General features: G+C 38.2%; 3 non-coding genes across 3 annotated transcripts; all 3 read right to left on the reverse strand.

Annotated features, from left to right (window-relative positions):
* Nucleotides 1-9,148: 9,148 nt before the first annotated feature.
* On the reverse strand, nt 9,149-9,231 carry trnal-uaa (transfer RNA leucine (anticodon UAA)). The gene has a single exon. It is a non-coding gene; the product is annotated as a tRNA-Leu (tRNA).
* Nucleotides 9,232-11,921: 2,690 nt separating this feature from the next.
* trnal-uaa (transfer RNA leucine (anticodon UAA)) lies at nt 11,922-12,004 on the reverse strand. Its single transcript has one exon. It is a non-coding gene; the product is annotated as a tRNA-Leu (tRNA).
* Nucleotides 12,005-13,126: 1,122 nt separating this feature from the next.
* trnal-caa (transfer RNA leucine (anticodon CAA)) lies at nt 13,127-13,209 on the reverse strand. The gene has a single exon. It is a non-coding gene; the product is annotated as a tRNA-Leu (tRNA).
* Between the last annotated feature and the right edge of the window lie 690 nt (nt 13,210-13,899).

Below are 13,899 nucleotides of genomic sequence, written 5' to 3' on the forward strand. Positions count from 1 at the left end.
CCTAAACCTACCCCTCACAGGAAACTTTCTGCATTTTTACATTTAAAAAAAAACTTTGTTTACTTTATTTTTATACCAGTTTGAGGACGTCCCCAAAGGAAGGTTTTTGGAGATTTTGTCAGGTTTAGCTCACTTTTGGGTACAAATTTGTCCCCAAAATATGGTTGTTGGTACACACACACACACACACACACACACGCATACATTTTTAAATACATAATACATTTGAGAATATACAAAGATTATGGCAAATAAATTGACAATATATATGTTTATATATATTTGCATTAATATATTTTTCATATGTACTTATATTTAATATGTACTGTACATATATTTCCCCAAATTTTGTGGTCAGTAGCGTTGTTTTCATGTTTTTGAAGTCTTTTATGCTCAAGTATAAATTTGAGCAAAAATACAGGAAAACAGTATTATTGTGAACTATTATTAAAATTACTGTTTCCTGTTTTAATCTATTTTAAAATGTAATTTATTTCTGGGATGGCAAAGCTGAATATTCAGGATTCTTTGATGACTATAAAGTTGAAAAGAACAGTATAGAAATATTCTGTAAAATTATAAATGTCTTTACTGTCACTTTTAAACAGTTTAATGCGTCCTGAAAAATAGTAATTTAATTTAAAAAATTTTTTTAAACATTTTAATATCTGATATATGTTTATATTGTTAATATATGTTTATATTGTGAAAAATATATTTAAAAAAAAAAATACATTTTGCATTTACTCAACGTATTTGATGATTGGAAATATATTGTCCAATGAAAAACATTTTGTAATATATTTTGGCATTTGATGGTTTACTTCATGTACTTCCTTAAGCTGTGCTGGTTACATATTTGAAATATAAGCTGCTAACATACACAAGCTAAAACAGTGCACGATATGGAAGTTTATGATAAAAAAAATAAAATTTTATGACATGATATGTCCTAATATTGCCACACAAGTTGAATTTGGTATAGCATACTAGCATATTACTTTCTGTTTCTGTCATACAAAAATAGTGTGCTAGTATGCTAATTCATTCAGAGTCCTGCTACACACACTTTCTTATTACTAACAAAGTGCATACTTAAGTTCATAGTACAAGTATGCAAAGTCATCAAGTCACATTTTTCTTCCACTGAAACCATGAACCAGTTCTAATTGTTTTCGCTAATGAGACTCATTAGCACAAATAAGCTGACATATATGAAGCAGATATGTATATCCGTGGCTGAACTGCTGCCTGCTTATCTCTCGTCCCCGCTTACTCTCATTATGCAAGTGAATCCCCTTTAATCTGCACCATATGGGTAAAATGCTGACTAATTAGAAGCGATATGTAACAGTTGTGTGTTATGTTAAAGCTCTAGGGTGTGTGCTATAGCAGTGGGAACGCTGTGGCCTGCCCCTTTCATGCTCTATGTTTGAGGTTGAATCTCAATGCGGTGGCTCGGCAGCTGTGGTTCGGAGCAGAATGTATGAAAAGTGACAGGGAAATTAGACGACAGGCCCTCTGACACAAAGCGCCGCCAGAATACGACTGCAGGGGAAATCGGGCTGCAGGCTTTCCTTCTTTCCAGCGCCGCAGGAGTGAAACGGCATCACCCAGATATGTCTAAGGATGTTCTGAGTCCTTTGCGTTCGAGGAGATTAAGGTTGTTTTAAGGATAATAGTGAAGTTCAGCTCCGTTTCTAGCTACACAGAGAGCTGACGTTCATACTGACATTATTAGCCTGCTGGGTAGGTCTGACCCAGTGGATTAGTCACTTAGTGCCTTGGCTTAACATGACCTGAGCGTAATCTTTTGTGCCGTCTCAGTCTTTTATAAAATTTCTGACTTCAGTGGCTTTCTGTATAGTATTATTTTGAGACACAGACCTATTAGCACTGCTTTTTTAAAAGGAATAGTTCACAGCAAAATGAATTCTGGCATTGTTTACTCACCCTCATGTTGTTCCAAATGTGTATGACTTTCATTCTTCTGTGGAACACAAAATCAGATATTTTGGAGAATGTTTTAACTTTGTGTACCCAAACGTTGAAAGTATTTTTTGTGTTATGCAGAAGAAATGTATGAAGTCATGAGGTGAGTAAATGATGACTGCATTTTCATTTTTGGATGAACTGTCCCTTTAAATCACAAGGCAGGTGAGAACAAGGGATGACCTTAAATCCAATGTATTGAACCTCGAGGCGGCAAGTTTGAATATTATATGGGCGAGCGCAAATTGATTTGACATCTACAGGCAAAATTCTCAGTATCTTTAATTTTTAATTTTTTTAATAAATAAAACTAACATTTTTCAAATTAATTGTTCATAAAGCATCATATAGCTTCAGAAGAGCTAGAATATAGAACTAACGCCATATGGACTCTTTTTATGTTACTTTTTAGTGCTTCAGATCTGCAGAACTTCTGTTCCTAATCTTCATCCCCACTTGCACTCTAAGAAAAATTACATTTGTACAACACAGTCTCCCAGCATGCATTGCAGCATGAATAAACTACTAAAAGCCCAGGTAACAAATTTAACTTATAAAAACGTGCAAACATTGTTTTGAAATGTTTCTAAAATGTTAAAATGTCCAGTTTTCTTGTCGTGATTATAGTGTTACTTTAAGGTTACAAAAATGTGTCTTGCAGCGTTCTACTAATTTTATCCCCAAAATACAGCGTTATTTGAATGTTTATTTTTAATATTCTAAGAACGTTAAAATGTCCAGTTTTCTTGACGTGATTATAATGTTATTTAAAGGTTACAAAAACATTTTTTTTACATTTTCTTACGTTCTACTAACTTAATCACCCAAAATATGTTATTTGAATGTTTATTTTTAATAGCTATTCTAAGACCGTTTAAATGTTCAGTTTTCTTGTCGTGATTAGAATGTTATTTAAAGGTTACAAAAATGTTTCTAAGAACATTCATCAAGTGGAAAAAAAACATCATGTGGACGTTCCGTTGAGAAAGTAAATCAAACATTAATAAAGTTTTAAGAATGTTCCATAATCTTTACTTTAAGAATATTTTGTCCTAACATTTATATAACTTTTAAAATACATTACTGAAAGTTGTGCGAATGTTCCCTGTTAGCTGGGAAGTCATGAATAAATCATATTGCCTTGATTTTTTTTTTTTTCACTTTTCCTTTTCACTTTTCTTGTTTGAGGTGCACATCTTCAGCTTCCATTGCAGTTTGTAGTTAAATGTCTCTTCTTAACATATGTTCCTGCTCTCATTCACATATCTGTGCAGCCTAAACATGAAGAGAGTTTCCCACAAGGCTTTGCAGTTCGATTTTGCCTGTATTATATATATCCCCTTTCAGAACATTGGACATGAATTTTAGTGTAATTTATTGTGTGGCCACTGCTGTATGATTTTCTGGAACAGTATGGAAAGAGTGAGTGCAGAGGTGCCAGAGCTCTAGGTCCAACTTTACTGTTGCCTGTGGTGTTGAAAAGAAATCCTTGAAGAAGTGTGAGGTACGTTACAGATGGAGCGAGTGAGAAAGAGCGAGCGAGAGAGAGAACGAGATTGAATAGTAGACATTATCAGCTGAGCACAGGGGCTGAGAGGAGGCAATGTGATGTTGTTCCTGTCTGTGTCTTCCCTGCTTCCTGTTTGGATGTCCTCACCCGGTCTCGCTTCATTTTGAGCCTGGACGTCCTTTCCTGGACAATGTAATCAGAAGAATAAGCCAAACAGAGACATGGAGGAGAGAAACTGAGAAAGATATGGTCAAAGTGTGAGAGAGAGGACGGGAAGAGCAATGAAAAAGAGAGAGAGGGAGAGATGAGATTGGCGAGCCGGCGCGTAGGCAGTCAGGAGTGCTCAGGTGTGGGGATTAAGCTATCCGCTCATTGCCGAGGAACCGCTTCAGTCGATCTGCTGCGGATACATTAGAGGAGGGGCGCTCAACATTATCCACCATCCACAAATAGCACAACACAGAGGACTAATGGATTCCTGATGAGCTGTCAGACTCCACATTCAATCTGGAGGACACCTGTTTAAGAGCGGACAGGAAGACAGAACTGGACACTCGGGGCTCCTCGGGCCCCCTAAATGATGGACAGGTGAGAGACGAGTAATCTTTTTCTCAAGCCTCAGTGGAGTGAAATATCTTGATGGTAGTGTTTGCTAAAGCGGAACATAATTCTCTAACATTTTAGTTGAAATAGTTACATTTGTTGTATAGTTTTATTGGGACTTACTTCAGTTAGGTTTACATTACTCAAGATATCTGAGTTGAGTCTATGTGGTAGATTTATGTTAAAAACTCATTATAGTATAAATATTCACCTGTGAGTGTATAGTTCAAAACGAACCACCTAGCAACTGCATAGCAACACACTAACAGGACGTTATGTTGTTAATATAATAGTTATCGTCATAGTTATTGTAAATAGTTAGTGTGAACTGACCTTTATTTCAGACACATTTACCTTAACAACCACATACGAGTGCCTTGGTAACCAACTGTAACATTCTAACAATGCCATAGCAATATGCTGACAACAAGACGACCTTAGCAACTATAAGTAAATGCCCTGGCAACCTCCCAGAACATCCTAGCAGCTCCATAGCAACATGCTGACATCCACAAGACCTTCGCAAGTGTATGGTAATTCCCTAGCAACCACCCAGAACACCCTAGCAACTCCGTAGCAACAGGCTGACAACCATAAGTTCTTTGGCAGTGCCCTGGCAACCACCCAGAACACCCTAGCAACTCCGTAGCAACAGGCTGACAACCATAAGTTCTTTGGCAGTGCCCTGGCAACCACCCAGAACACCCTAGCAACTCCGTAGCAACAGGCTGACAACCATAAGTTCTTTGGCAGTGCCCTGGCAACCACCCAGAACACCCTAGCAACTCCGTAGCAACAGGCTGACAACCATAAGTTCTTTGGCAGTGCCCTGGCAACCACCCAGAACACCCTAGCAACTCCATAACAACATGCTGACATCCAAAAGACCTTAGCAACTGTATGGTAATTCCCTAGCAACCACGCAGAACACCATAGAAACATGCTGACATCCACAAGACCTTAGCCACTGTATGGTAATTCCCTAGCATCCACCCAGAACACCCTAGCAACTCCGTAGCAACAGGCTGACAACCAGAAGTTCTTTGGCAGTGCCCTAGCAACCACCCAGAGCACCCTAGAAACTCTGTAGCAACATGCTGACATCCACAAGACCTTAGCAACTGTGCGGTAATTCCCTAGCAACCCTCTGAACACCCTAGCAACTCCATAAAAACATGCTGACAGGCAGAAGACCTTGGCAACTGTATGATAATGCCCTGGCAACCATCCAGATCACCCTGGCAACTCCATAGCAACATGCTGACAGGCAGAAGACCTTAGCAACTGAATGGTAATTCTCTAACAACCGCCCAGAATACCCTAGCAACTCCGTAGTAACAGGCTGGCAACCAGAAGTCCTTTGGCAATGCCCTGGCAACCACCCAGAACACCCTACAAACTCCATAGCAACGACTTTATAGTGATGCCATGGCAACCACCCAGAACTCTCTAGCAACACGACAGTGTGTTTTGGACAGTTTATTGTTGATATATTTGTGGCTGCGCTTTAATTTAATGGCTAAATTATTTTAGTTTGTGTTTATATATTGCATTATGTGCTTATATGGTTAGGATGACTTAAGGATTATGTAAGTTGTACTTTTCTGGAGATGATGATGAGAAGGAGAGATGTCTGTTTTCTAAAGCAGAGTGTTCCTCTAAAAAGCTATTTAAGGAAATCTCATTAACGCCTCTGCAAAATAACACATTCACATCTCGCCTGAGTTTGGTTCAAGCCAATTCAAGCAAAGTGTCCTCCGAATTTTCATACAATTTCCCTGTTGACGTGTTTTGGCTTTTAACAAGAATAATCTCCATCTATACTCCTCAGGTCTGTCTCAGGCAGGTAACAACCAACGGTACGCTATGTTTATTTATGTAGGACAAGAGGGCTCAAATTAGAAGCACACGGTGGAAACAACAGTTTGCGTCAAACTTTAAAGACTTTCCTTGCCAGCTCATTAAGGTTTCGGTCAGTGTGGTTGTTAACGGTGTGTGTGAGAAAGAAAACTGTTTTCCTGGCATTAATGAGTGTCACAATAATTACCTCACTTTGCACTTCACACATTGTCTTGGAGCACAGCCATGTACTTTGTCACAACCCTTAGGGGGTTACGCAAAAGTTTTACACACAAACACACACTTCATATCCCTGACAATGAATCCAGGTGATAATTTGAAACTCTCATTTCTGAGGAGGTTTGCTCATACCGTTGGCGTCTAAAGCGTTCAGTCTGATGATTTCATAGCTTGCACAGTAACTGTATCTCTAGACCTGATTTATACAAACACTGAGTGTTATTATTACTTCCAGCTATATTTTCACCTGCTCTTATCTGCCAGGGTGTTTATTATTGTTGCATCAATTTTTTCCCTTACAGTAACCACTTCTCTCCACTCCTCTCAACAGAAATGTGATCAGTTCGCAAAATATTTATCAAATAGCAGTTCTGAACCACAGCACTCGAGTTTTTCTACGATAGCCAGAGGCTGAGGTGTATTTCTATATGATGTGAAGTGATTTTAGTGCTAGGAGACCTAGGCTACCATAGATGTCTGTATTGTGAGCTATTTTTCTCTCCTGTCTGTATCTTTGACCTTGAATAGATTTGCACAAGTTGGCAAAGGTGGAGAGCTTCAAAATGAATGATTGTGCCTGAAGGTAATACTACTGCAAAAAGAAATAACTGACACTTTCCTTCTGCTAATCTGAGATCCATCTTCTAGATCCCTTGGGAGGGAGTTTGTGATGATGTCCGTGTTGAAGTTTAGAGTGTAGATCTGCCCTGTCATGTTATGTGCAATATCTCTTATTTTTCTAGCTCCGTACAGTTCATTAAAGCATCACTGCCAGACGCACCACCAAGACCTTTAAAATGTGCACCCAAACAGAAAGAGCAGCCTAATTATCTTTCCTGCTGAAAAGACCTGCTTAGGCCAGCATGAATTTCAAGGCTGGTTAGTGTGGATCTGGTAGGTGGGCTACTGTAGCCTACTTTTGTCGATCAGCATGGTTTTTTGGTAAAGCTGGTTGACCTTTCTTTCTTTCATTCTTTCTTTCTTTCTGTCTTACTACTAAGGTTTTTATAATATTTCTATTCACACACTGAATATATATTATTCAGACTAAAATAGTCTATAAAAAAGGTTTTATTATTGATTGCTTCACTAGAAAAAGTGAAAAACCCTAACTTTGAAAAAAAATTGGGAAAAGTTGAAAGATGAAAATAATTATTCTACTAGGCTTTTTGTTTGTTTGTTTGTTTGTTTGTTTGTTTATTTTCTTCTTAATGCCTATTGGCTATATTCATGGCGAGAACCTGCTAATCCATACACAAGTCTGTTATACACACGACTAGGCTTTTTAGTTGGTATCTTTATTGTATATATTGTAATTCTTTATTGTAAGTATTGTAATCCTAATCATTTATTTCATGCACCTGAAGCATCACATCTGTAATATAAAACAAGATCTTGGAAAATTAGCAAAATATTGTACTTTTCCTATCTGAAATGTTCACATCTCACATTTTGATCATGATAGCGAGAGAAAGCCAATCAAAGCTTATGTTTAAGATAAGCATTGATTGGCACTTTTATTTGTGTCCTATTATGGGCATAATTATGGGTGTAAATTGAATTTCCCCCCCAAAGATTTAGGACCCATTATGAAAACATTTTTAGCCCGAGGAGACTGCAACCATTTGGACTTGAAGGGAACACATTTGTCTATCTTTTTATTATTCTTTAGAAGCAAGCAATCATAATTCTTGAGATATCACACCCTAAACATGACTTCTCAGATAAGACATTTTTAAATAAACAGATTAGGGGCTGGAAAATATGTTTTACAGTCCTTTTCTGGGTCCCCAGCAACAAATAAACAATTTATTTTTCCCATGCCATGTTTTCAAATCACCTCCCTCTTCATCCCTGCACCAAAATCCTTGTTTCACTTGAGGTGTTTCAGTTTTTTAAACTGCAATTTCAGCCTCCATCATCCGATCCCTGATCCAGTGGGAGTCTAAATGAGGCTGTGATAAGCCTTTGCACAGATATGTTTGGTCAGGTGAAAATGCTGGACTGATTGATCAATACTTCTCTAAGAGCCAGTTGAAACAGTCTCTAACAGGCTGCGAGACCACGGTTAGAATCAATCGACCCTCACTTCTCCTGCTCCCGAGTCAAAGCCATTCTCAATATCTCTTCAAGCACTAAATACACAAGGATTTCACCTGATATCCACGAGTACAATCATCCTGTGAAGGTGGATCAACTCAATTACTCTGGTTGCCACTGTGTATGTGATTTCTTTATGCATGGAGATCTAATTTAGAATTTGTAAGGACAAAGTTAAAGTTCGGTATTGGTGATCAGTGAAGGAATAGACAGCCCTTCAGGTGGAGTTGAAATAATCATAATTACGAGTTCTGAGCACATGAATGACCGAGTGAAGTGGGAAAAAATTTAGATAAAAAAAAAAAAAACATTTTGGCATGTCGATTTGATACATGTTGGAAAGCAAGTTTGTACTGAATGGTAATGACTGGTTTGGAAAGTTATTTTAATTTTCCATGCTGTGTTTCAATTATTTTTTAATATTTAAAACTTATTAAAAAACAAGTGTAAAATGAGTCACTCACTTTTCACTTTATGTAACAGGTGCACATAAATGAAGATTAGTTAAACAGATTCAAGATTATAGAATCATGTTTTTGGAGCTTTTAATATTTAACATTATGCAACAAATAACTCACTATTGTATACCAACATCTCATCCTGTGGACCAACTGTAGTTTGCCACAGATTTTCACTTCGCTGTCTGTCTTAAAACCTGTTACCAGGAGTGGAGTTTGAACACACAAGAACATTTGTTCATTGAATCTTAAGTCCAACGCCTTAACCACTCGGAAAAAGCTAGAAAAAGCTAATCTGTTCACATACTGGGGTTTTGTCCAAATTAACCATCTGCTCTAGGGCAGAAGTATTGGAGATTTTCCACTATTGTTTATAGTTTTTGCAGAATATAAGTAATTGCTTTGCTACCAGGAGTGGGGTTCGAACCCACAAGAACATTTGTTTATTGGATCTTAAGTCCAATGCCTTAACCACTCGGCCATCCTGGTGTTTTTTACTGGGTTGTAAGTTAGAAATAGCTTCTCTAATATGCATTTAAGAGTCTGCTTTCTCTCATTACTATAAGATAAAGCAGGTTTACTGGACTAATGTAAGCTAGAACTGACATTATCTACCAGGAGTAGGGTTTGAACCCAGAAGGACATTTGTCCATTGGAGCTCCATTGGAAGTGCAGTGCCTTAAAGGGTTAGTTCACCCAAAAATGAAAATTCTGTCATTAATTACTCACCCTCGTGTTGTTCGAAACCCGTAAGACCTTTGTTCATCTTCGGAACACAATTTAAGATATTTTTGATGAAATCTGAGGGCATAATGACGTCATTACGCCGGATCTGGGTCAGCGCCGCCACACGCTCGCGTCATGGTACTGTCGTGAACGCACGTTCACAAGTGACACTGTAGAGACGAAAATGTGGAATAAAGTCGTTATTTTTGTATTCTCGTAGCTTGGTAACTTTACAGCTGAACCATTGATGTCACACGGACTGCTTTGTCGATTTGGTACTTTTCTGGACCTTGAACGTGGTAGTTACCTTGCTGTCTATGGGAGGGTCAGAGAGCCCTCAGATTTCATCAAAAATATCTTAAATTGTGTTCCGAAGATGAACGAAGGTCTTACGGGTTTGGAACAACACGAGGGTGAGTAATTAATGACAGAATTTTCATTTTTGGGTGAACTAACCCTTTGACCTCTCAGCCTTCCTGGTTAGTTTTTTGCCATGATATTTGCAGATGCTACCTGAAGTAACACAGAGCCTCATTTGTCTACACTGCTGTGTAAGTTCTGATGAGATGGGCAGGAATGGGGTGTTCAGGCTGGATCGATTGAACATGTGACGGCATCTGGTTTCTTTTGTATCTTGCTCAGAGCTAAAAGGTGAGCTCATTAACTGGACAGCAGAACCAAATGAGCAACAAAAGGGAGGCAAAACAAGACACATTTTATTATGATTAAATAAGAAAATAAACATCTTTACACCTGGCATTAATATCTGTTTACAAATAGAGCTCTTTCCCTCAAAAGGTGCTTACAGGAGATGCATTTTATATGGATTTTGTTCCGCAAAAGAAAAAAAGTCATGCATGTTTGAAGGGTGAGTGAATGATGACAGTATTTTGCTTTTTGGACAATCTGTTACTTTAATATCAAGTGTAAACTAGGCTGAAATGCTAATAAATTGTGAACTGAACATAATAAAAGTGGCTTCAGTTTTAATTTTGTGATGCAGGCATCATAAAACACAGCTAGCTGAGAAATGTAGGCATGAGATTTGTGCTTTGGCAGCATGAGAGAACATATGGGGCGGATGCAAGAGAATGTTGCCTGCAGAATACATGTAGATATCACAGGTGAAAGTGTTCCGCTGCAGGAGAGATGCAGGTGAGGAACGTAGACCTTTGATCTGACATTTTACATTATTGGGTGTTCTTCTCATCTGACCTGGCTGGTTCATAAGGCTATTGTTAATAATAAGTAGCAGTCATTTAGAAGATACTTTCTTTCCTAAAGAAAGGAAATACATGGTGTTTATTACAGGAACAGTCCTCCTGAATTTAAATGTCTTGGTTAAGAGCAGAATGGTGAAAAGAGATCATGAACCAGAACCTTCTAGGGGCCCCATTTGTTAAGATGTGTATATAATGATCCTAAATGTGAATGTACAACAATTTTTGAAATGAAATAAAATCAAACGCAATGTGTCTACTTATGTTATGCCCACAAATATGTTCTTACACTCTAAAAAATGCTGGGTTAAATACAACCCAGTGCTGGGTAAAATATGGACAAACCCAGCAATTGGGCTGTTTTGACCCAGCGGTTGGGTTAAATGTTTAACCCAACCTTCTGGGTAGTAACCCAACCACTGGGTCAAAACAACCCAATTGCTGGGTTTGTCCCTATTTTACCCAGCACTGGGTTGTATTTAACCCAGCATTTTTTAGAGTGTATGGTTCAATTGGTTGAAGTTGAACTGCTGGTTTAAGTGTAAGAACATTTGAAGAGTTTATTTGCAAAAAACTCAGTTTTTAACAATTTTCAAAAATCATATTTTTCATTGTGCATTCCAATTAATCTCAATCAAACTGCAGTTTGATCAGGTTAAAAAATAACTAAAAAGCACAGCTAACTAACACAATAAAACACAGTAAAACATGATAACATAATAAAAAAAACATGATTTTTGAACATTTTAAAAAGCTTAGTTATCTGTTTTTGCAAATAAACTCTTCATTTTCACGTCAGTTTCTGCCTTTATAAATCCTGATTAGTTCCTCAAATGTGATGTAGGATAAAATCCATTTTGAATGAATACAAAGGCAGGATATTCAACAACTTAATAACCAAAACTTAATATTGTCAAGAACTTAGCTGCAGGGGTTTGAACCCTCATTTGTCCAATGGATCTTAAATTAAATACCTCATTTCCATATCCAACACAACAATATCACTATATTCTGTTGGAAATTTACATTTACATTTACATGGTTGCCACTGTGTATGTGATTTCTTTATGCATGGAGATCTAATTTACAATTTGTAAGGACAAAGTTAAAGTTCAGTATTGGTGATCAGTGAAGGAATAGACAACCACTTTCAAGTTCAAGGATACTGACAGATTTTTAACTCAGAATTTCTAATTTATTGACAACTTAAAAGAAGTTCAGATTTCATTTGTCTACCAGGAGTGAGGTTCGAACCCACGAGGACATACATCCATTGGATCTTAAGTCCAACGCCTTAACCACTCGGCCATCCTAACTCTGTTTTGTTTTGTTTTGTTTTGTTTTGTTCTTTCTGTCTGTCTGTCTGTCTGTCTGTCTGTCTGTCTGTCTGTCTGTCTGTCTGTCTGTCTGTCTGTTTTGAGATCTGTCTGTCTGTCTGTCTGTCTGTCTGTCTGTCTGTCTGTCTGTCTGTCTGTCTGTCTGTCTGTCTGTCTGTCTGTCTGTCTGTCTGTCTGTCTGTCTGTCTGTCTGTCTGTCTGTCTGTCTGTCTGTCTGTCTGTCTGTAGTTTACGTTTATCTGTGAATTTCTAGTGTCCATCTCAAAACAGACTGATGAAGATTTGTTGTTAACTGCTCTTTCAAGTCATTACATGCACGTCACAGCCAATCAGCAGAGAAAAGAGACATCTGTAAGGTCGTCAATGCCACAACAACAGCATTTCCAGCACTCCTTTACTGCTGAATTTTCACAGAGAACAGGCAGGATCTGAACTTTTCTCTCTGTTGTTCTCTCATGAGAAAGTTCAGATCCTGCCTGTTCTCTGTGAAAATTCAGCAGTAAAGGAGTGCTGGAAATGCTGTTGTTGTGGCATTGACGACCTTACAGATGTCTCTTTTCTCTGCTGATTGGCTGTGACGTGCATGTAATGACTTGAAAGAGCAGTTAACAACAAATCTTCATCAGTCTGTTTTGAGATGGACACTAGAAATTCACAGAAAAACGTAAACTGTACAGCTTCACTTGATTGCTCATAAAATCAGTTTTGGTCTGCATTGTTACATTTGAACTTTACAAATGATGTATTAAGATCTATTGATCTTAAATTAAACACCTCATTTCCATATCCAACACAACAACATCACTATATTCTGTTGGAAATTTACATTGATCTTCCAGGAGTGGGGTTCAAACCCACGAGGACATTTATCCATTGGATCATAAGTCTCTGTAACGGATGAGCGTTGCAACGGAGTGGGGGATCCAAATGCAAGCTTTATTCATAGGTGTAGTGAAACAGGCAGGGTCAAAACACCAGCAAACAACAGCACACAAGGCAAGCCAATTTGTTCCTTTTACAGGTACTTAAGAACCAGAAAACTAATTTGATTATAACACAAACAGCCAAATTACTGTATTCTGTTTAAAACTCACATTGATTTACCAGGAGTGGGGTTCGAACCGACGAGGACATTTGTCCATTGGATCTTGAGTCCAACACCTTAACCACTCAGCCATCCTGGTTCCTTTCTCAGAGTTTTTCCCAGCCTGTTTCCAGAGTGACTGGTTGTACTCATCTCATCCATACACTTCAGATCAGAAAACCATTCAGTTGAATCTCTAGTAAACCAGCATCATTATACACTGCAAAAGCAATTTCAGTACCCTCAACCAAACATAATGGAAAGTCTTCAGCCCCCTGTCACTCTGTCCTGTCTTTACGGCTGCATTCCTTTATCCATTTGCATGCTCAGTCAGCAAACCATTCGCATCACTGATTTCTCTGTCAGTTTGTTGTTTTTCTATTTAAAACCACCCTAGTAAGCTCTGGTACAGACAGAATCCGTCAAACGCATGCATTGGTGCGAGCGCTGACAGTGGAGGAGCCCCGCATGGTGAAAGTTGATCCTGATCTTCAGTGCATCGCAGGGAAACCAGCCTATCTGGCATTCCTCTCAGACATCAGAAGATGGGGAATATTCATCTGTGTTTGGACTTGATTCGGGTCATGATATCTAGTTCTGGCACCTCCCATAAAGTCTCACCAAACAGAACCATCTCATATGGCTGTGGGTTTGTCTAAAGCATCTTCTGTCAAACAAAGCTGTGACTTTTGAAAGCTGATTTTGAGAGGCTCATTATTAACCACATGGTGAGTTGTTTATTGAGAACTTTCGGTGAGTTCATAAAGAGTCATCTTGCATTGGAACAGCT

Source organism: Sinocyclocheilus rhinocerous, unplaced genomic scaffold (assembly GCF_001515625.1).
Source record: "Sinocyclocheilus rhinocerous isolate Xijiao unplaced genomic scaffold, SAMN03320098_v1.1 scaffold1268, whole genome shotgun sequence".
Lineage (NCBI taxonomy): Eukaryota > Metazoa > Chordata > Actinopteri > Cypriniformes > Cyprinidae > Sinocyclocheilus > Sinocyclocheilus rhinocerous.